This window comes from Anopheles cruzii, chromosome 3 (assembly GCF_943734635.1).
Source record: "Anopheles cruzii chromosome 3, idAnoCruzAS_RS32_06, whole genome shotgun sequence".
Classification (NCBI taxonomy): Eukaryota; Metazoa; Arthropoda; class Insecta; order Diptera; family Culicidae; genus Anopheles; species Anopheles cruzii.
The window spans coordinates 45,518,672-45,526,359 of record NC_069145.1 but is presented as its reverse complement, the minus strand read 5'-3'; positions in this window follow the sequence as shown (position 1 = coordinate 45,526,359).

Below are 7,688 nucleotides of genomic sequence, written 5' to 3'. Positions count from 1 at the left end.
TTCTGACAGTTTCGGTGCGCACCAAGGTGCGATCGTCGAGGGCGAAGAATTAAAAGTTACACGAACGGGAAGCACGGGGCTTTCGTGGCACAGCATTCACCGGACGCTCGGGCACAGGATAACCGCTAATGACTGTGGCCCGGTCGCGTGGGAGCGGCTACTTAGAATGGGCCACGTATCATTTGATGGGATCGCTTAAAGTGGCCAACTCCAACGATTCGCTCTGTAACGTGCATGGCAACAGGGCGACGAGCACTCGAATATCCATTCGGGGGCCCCCCCCTGAGGGCGTCCCCGGGGAGAACAAATAACAAATTCAGGGTAGCGACGGCCGGCACACAGTGGGTGGCAGACGGAGCTGGATCCATAAAAATGCATAATCATGGATACATATTTCTGCATCGCATGCAACATCGCATCTCGCCCTCCCACCCAAGCTGACGTTCGCCTGTCGAAGGGTGCGCGACCCAGTTGGCGGTCGGCGGTCCGGACGATGGATAAGAAGCGGGATGATTTTAAATTATATATCATGACCCTGCGCCCATGGCTGGACTGGAATGGACTGGACTGGTATTTGCAAACCCACGTCCACGTGATACGTGATTGAAAACTGCGACGGTGGATGGCAGCCGAGTGACAGTGTTTAGCCGCCGTCCACCGTGAGCTTTTTTGCTTCTTTCCATTTCCGAGTGCAGTGAAGCGAAGTACAGTTTTGCCATTCCAAAAAGGAGTTCCAATTTGTCCATTCCGAATGAGCAGACTTTGAATGAAATTGTGACAGTGGATTAGCCTGTTCCAGTTCTTGTGCTTTTTGGGGATGGGGAGCCACTGATGTTTGGTTATGATGAAGGCGAGTGTCCACAAATGTTGAAATTGGACTGTACTCTGCGCTTACGCGAAGCGGGCGTACGGGGGCTGTTCAAAAAATGTTGAGACTTTTATGTTTAAAAAATAATTGTTTTTTACATGAGTATCTACTTTGTCCCGTGTAAAGTAATCCCAATCAGACATTATGCATTTGTGCCAGCGTTTTTCCTAATCTTCGAAGCAAACAATCAATCAAAAAGCTTCAAAAAATCATTATTTGTGATTTTGCTCAGATTCGATGCCGTCTGTATCTGCTCAATCGTAGCGTAGCGTCGTCCCTTTATGGGCCCCTTCAGTTTCCGGAACAAGAAAAAGTCACCGGGGGTCAGACCTGGGAAATACGGTGGCTGTGTCAGAAAAAAATGGTGTGTTAGCAGGAGCGCAACAGCTAATTTTGGGTTTCCCACAAATCCGAGCATTTCTGATGGATTGCTTCGGGCTAATTACGCATAACTTGCAGGAAACATTCTTTATTGACCGTTCTATCCTTTGGCAACAACTTATGATGCACCACGACCCTGCAATCGTAGAAAACTGTAAACAAATCTGTTTACTTTCGACCAAATTTGGCTTTTCGACGTTCACATCTTCTCGGTCCTGTGAGAACATTTTGAACCACCGATAAACGATGCTTTGGGCCAAAATATCTTCACTGTAAGCCACAGTCAACATTCCAAATGAGTCCGCGCACTTTCGCACAAAATTTAATACAGATTCTTTGCCATCCATTTTTTGGAATAGACCAAATTGAAGATGAGCCGAAATACGTGCAGGTGTTTGGCCGAACTTGTCAACATAAGTGAGAGACATTCGAAAATTAAATATACGCATCCCGCGGAAATTCAAAAGTCTAAAAGCTTTTTGAACGGCCCTCGGGGCCGCCCATTTGATGTACTGTGACGGACACACGCCAAAGATGAAACGAATGAGTACGCCGAAAGCATGCCGCCGTATGAAGGTGAGGGCTTTCAAAAATGATCGTTTTAATCCCCTATCCCCCGGCCATTGTAATTCCGTTCGTGTTTGCCATTGACCGAACGGAGGTTTTGAGTAGAAACCGTAAAAAACCTAATCCACCAATCATAAAATTGTATGCGCATCATGCGCCAAACACAATCAGCAAATTCATGCTTCAGAGGCCAAAGGTATCCCGCCGTGGTTCTCCCAGCCGTGGAATCTGTCGTTTGCAATTCGTCCGCCGTGCGCGGTGTGTTTTTGATATTTGATCCGAACCATTATTTTGCGTTGGTTTCACCGCAAAAGGTTATTGTAACTGTGTAAAAAAAAAACGGTAAACATTGAAACCTTTCGAGCGTGTGCAAGAAAGCCGGATTATTGTTCGGTAAACAGTACCAAATGGATATACATTAAGCTGAGCCTAATCTAATCAATTTTCCATTTTTTCGCATGCTAACTCTATCAATCGGATTGTTTGCTGATTCGTTAAATCGCATATGTTCTGGCCAAACATGAAATATCCGACGCTTCGGATTGCAAGGCTCCGGTCACGATATTTACCCACGAACCGGACTTGTGTAGCAGTGTTGCCAAATAGATTTACTCACAATCGGTGCGTCCAGATTGCGATACCCTGGCGATTGGTAGGCAACTGGCACACGGTACCGGAATAATCCTGCGGCTTGTATTTTCTCCGCATGCAAGCTGATACCCTGTGGCAGGGACGAGATTGCGTTATCAGATTGCTACGGGTCGCCACCGACAGTCAGTCAGTCAGTGGCTCTTGGATCACCAAATTTCATCCCGTTCGGCCCAGAGCCCAGGTGGCCTACATCCGAAGGGTTGGCCCGAACGCAGTGCTCGACAGAGATAAATCTTGCCCCGGGGCCAGGATTGGATCCGGCGAACAATTGCGTGCTAATCAGCCACGGGCTCGCTCGCTTACCACGGTCGGTAGACTCGGGGCCCTCCGGGGGCCGGCTGTTATGATTTAAGTCCCATGCGTCTGATCAAGATGTAATGCATTATGTCGGGCGGGTCTCGTCGGCTCCGGCCCCCGGTTTGCTGTTTTGCATGTTGCCCGTAGCGATGATTGTCAATTATTCATCCCGTTTTTGCTCCCGAGCTTCCGGTGCGCCTTTCGTGACCGAGAACGAACCCCGCAACAGCGACGGAAGGAGACGGAACATAAAGGTCCGTGCGAAGCAGTATGCCAACAAAAGAACCGATGCCTTGACCGATGTTTTTCCCAACGACTTCCGGCCCTCCCCCCTCCCAAAAGCCGGCGTGTAGTGGAGAATCATCTGACCATTTTCGGGGCGCTTCGTTTGACTTCTCTAATTAATACTTATTTTGAACCCTCCTCTCCGGGACGGCCGTGCGTGGGCCGGGGTTCCGGGTTTTTTGATAGTTAATTAAAATTCATAACCAGTATTTGCTACACGCTACGCGTCCCAGGGCAGCGCGTTCGTTTTGCTTCCGCCCACTTTTCCGGGCTTCGCAGCAACCGAACACGGCAGCCCGGAATCCTGATGATGCAATAGAAGTTACGATGTTTGGCGTGTTCGTCCCTGCGCTGAACGGTGCGGTTCCGTTTTACGGGTGAATGAAGAGTAACGGGAAATGTAACAACCTGCGCACGGGAGATGTTGAGGCGGAAGCAAACAGTAAACTTTGTGCCAGGAGCACGGAGCCACGGCCAATTGAATTGTTCGACAGTTCCATTTAACTTCGGGGCGAAACAGACAACAAACCGAGGTCGTACATTCCATTTGGGGCGAGCGCACAAAACATCCTTCCAAGCGTGCTCAGGTGCCTCAGGTAACAGCAACTCTCCACCAGTGGCCATAATGTATATGAATTTAACATTATTTTTACTCTCTTTCAACTTTTTTAAACATCATTATAACCCACCGGAAAGGATCCCGAAAGCTTAAAGAACGCTTTGCCTTTCACGTTGGTTAGGTAAAATGTTTTCTCCCAAAAAGGAACCGTCAGCGGCGACGGCAGTTCAGTCAACACCGCAGAGAATTGCGGTTTCTGGTCGTCAGTGGCTTTCGACAACTGTGGTTAGATGGGTTGCGGCTTGTTTGCTAACTGACGCACCGTGACATTCACACTCTGCTCGTATTTGGCAACCGTTCAGCAACAAAACAAAAATTCGAAAACGGATTCATTTAAAATCAAGAGCGACTATTAGTCGTCTAGTTAAAGTACGAAATGTAGGAGAACTGGTGCACGCACGCCACCATCTAATCTGATGGACTTGGATGCAAACGGTTACGGTGCCCGCAGTCCCCACAACGGCATTAAATGTACTGAACTTTACTTTAATGTGAAGCGCTTCCAACGAGCGTAAGGAATTGAAGTCCTGAATTGCAGCTGCTATTCTTATCGCCACCCGGCCATTGGTCAGCAACTGCATTCACCTGCTACCGACGCACACGCGGCCACACGGGCTTTGTGCGCGATAAATCCGCGGCGGCGGACTACGGACCATCTCTCTAACCATGATTTATGCTATCCGCCATGATGCGCTCTAATTAAATGCCGTTGTCGGCCAACGTGTTTTTAGGGGCGAGATACGGTCCTTCGTCACGAATGCGCGTGCTGCAGACGTGAAGTCCGCAGTTAAGAAATCGCGCATTTTTGCTTTATCCTCTCACGGTTGCCCTGCTTTTTTGGCGGAGTGATAAATGTTTCCGATAAACGATAAACAGTGACGGGGAGCAAAGTTTTAATGAAAATTGTTCCAAGTATACGCAGAATGTAATTTTTGTGCAACTTCTCAAGCCCCGGCGATGGCAGTAGTGACTATAGTGGGGTTTGAACTTAAAGTGAAACTAGCGAAACGAAGATTATTTCAACAAAAGAAAAGCTAAATGAGCTCATTCTGTTCTTCTCAGATACTCCAAGATGACCCCTTTTATCGATGCCCATATGTTCTCAGTTGTTGGATGTCTGGGCATTAAGTCCAAAATCTGATTACCACTATCCTAGATGATAACAGAACTAGTTGTGTCTTGCAGAACTCTTGTGTCCGACCAATAAGACATTTTCCTTCAGGAATGATAACTTATTTCATCAGGTTTTGTTGAGCTTCCGAATCAACTCGACCACGAAATGTCATTAAATGGCCAGCTGCATGGGAATGATGCGTCCCAAGACCATTCTCACTACTGTAATTGAGTCTTACCAAGAATTCATCAGTCCACAGCACCTTTTCCCCGAACAAGCGAGCTTGCAAAGCATGCCGATGGTAAAATGCCATTCTTTTGAGCAAAGGTCAGATTTGTCAGCCCGATACAGGCTACTTCGGATGACATTCACAGGCAGACGGGATGACTTGAGTGTACCTTCTGATTGAACTTTTGGCGTACATTTTTTGGCAGATACAAGAGGATTTGCGGTCGAGGGATTCAAAACGTTTTGATTATTTAGCAGACTGTTGCCCAGCTTTTGTCGAGTATTTATGCCTTGCTCTTGTTATTTCTATTAAATTGTTAATCTATTCATTAAAACGCACCTTTATGAACATTTGACGTTCTTCGTTGGTTAGTTTACAATATTTCACTTCTTACAAGCTGTGAGACCAAAAATGTCTTGTGAATTGTTTATCATATCGTAATTATTATTGTATCATAATGTTATTTAACATGTCGATTATGCTCTTAGAACCTTCACCTAAAATTCAACATCTTTATAGAGCGATTCCAAAAGAACATATATTCATATTTTGACATACTAGGTAAATGTCCACATGATTGTTCCACTAGCCACTGTATATTGATTTCCATTTAAGTGAAATAAAACTGTAGCTCTTGAACTACATAAAAGCTACTAGGGTGATCATTAAGTTTTGACGTTCGATACCAGAGGGCTGCTACGAGTCTAATTTTTTTTTGTCATATTGGTACACTCTTCAAATGAACGTATGTGAAGTTTCATTTCAATCGGACACTTAGTTTTTTTTTTACAAGCCATTTAGTATCGACATGTCACATTACTGTTTTTCAGCTGTTATGACGTCATCATTTGATGAAAAACGTTTTCCGGCACGATTTTTTTTTGGTTTGAAAACAGATGGAAGTCGCTAGGGCCAAATCTGGTGAATAGGGTGGATACTCCAACAATTCGAACTTTAATTCATGGATTTTTGCCATTTTCGAAATGCTCTTCTGACAGGGTGCGTTGCCCTGATGAAAGAGATGTTTTTCTTCTGCAAACCGGGTCTTTTTTCACGAATTTTCGCTTTCAGTTGCTCTAAAATGTTACAAAAATAATCAAAATTTATTGTTTTATCAATTTGCAAGTAATCCGCTAGCAAAATTCCATTCGCATCCCACAAAACTGATGCTAACATCTTTTTGGCAATTTCTGGACGAACTCGTTTCGGAACTGAAGAAAAAGGTTCACACCACTCCTTAACCACTTGTTTTGATTCAGGATCATGGTGATAGACCTAAGTCTCATCTACAATGATGATTCAATGCACAAAATCCACTTTATCCTATCGAAAACGCTTTAAATGTTGTCAAGAAAGATGCATTCGAATGCGTTTGTAGCAAATGCGGCACCCATGTTGCAAACAGCTTTCTGAACCCAAAACTTCAGTCAAAATATTGGTTATACTGCTCAATGAGTTGGCTAGGTCTTGTACTTAATTTCTATCAGTGATTGGACGATTTTCGAAAACGATATCCTGTATTGTTTTACGATTTCGATGTTGTGTCTGTTTTTTGACGTTTTTGACATGGATCGTCTTAAAGGCTACTACGACCATGTTTAAACTCAGAAAACCCTCTTTTAACCCCTAATTAAAGGTGAAGAGTCCTTATACACTTTCAATTGTTCATAATTTTCCTTTGCTTTTAAACCTTTCAAAAATAAAAATTAAATCACTGCACGATACTTGATTTTTTCCATTGTAAAAAAACTGTGACATGTCGATACTAAATGGCTTGTAAAAAAAAATAAGACCGATTGAAATGAAACTTCACATACGTTCATTGAAGAGTGTACCAATATACAAAAAAAAATTAGACTCGTAGCAGCGCCCTCTGGTATCGAACGTCAAAACTTAATGATCACCCTAGTATATTGACAGTTCAGCAAATGACTTATTAAAAACCTTTTATTTTTATCATTTATTTAATCTTCATCATTTAATATTTATACACAAACAAATGCGATAGCTCCTCAAAAGACGGCCTCGAGTCTCACGGTTCTACGTTTGAGCGATCGCTACCATAGTATATTCTGGTTGGGTGTCCTTCAAGCAATCAAGTCTAACCGTCGACGGTTCCGTCAGAGTAATGCTCACGTCTAAGCGATCACTTTGGGCTTCGATCACAAATTGATTTCGAAGCATTTTAATCGCCTGCATTTTAAGCTGCTCCATTTCAACATAATATCGCCAATTTTTGCCCAACGGTGGGCTGTGCGAACCTCCCACATCACGTAAACCCGGCGCGCTTTTTGCCGCAGTAAACGGGCCACTCGTTCTTGACGGCACTGTCCGGGTTAAGTGGTGCTGTTTTGCTCAATCGCACCGGTAACATTAGAAATTGGATCGTTTGCAATTAGAGGGGCGCTTGAAGACCGCTTTTTTGCCCGGGCTGTATCCCCGTAACAAACCGATCGATGGTTCGCGCGGGCTCCATTATGGTGCTGGCAATGTGCTGGGCCATCGGATGGAGTGCACCTATCTACACTCCTTTGCAGTGACATTGCGTGCTATACCTTCGAGTCTTGCGGCCGTGCGTGACGCGAAGAAATTGTCTTCGAAACGTTCTTCCATCGATACAACAACCCGGGCTGATGACTGCGGGTGGCCACGCAACGCTACGTCAGCGATGCGGTAT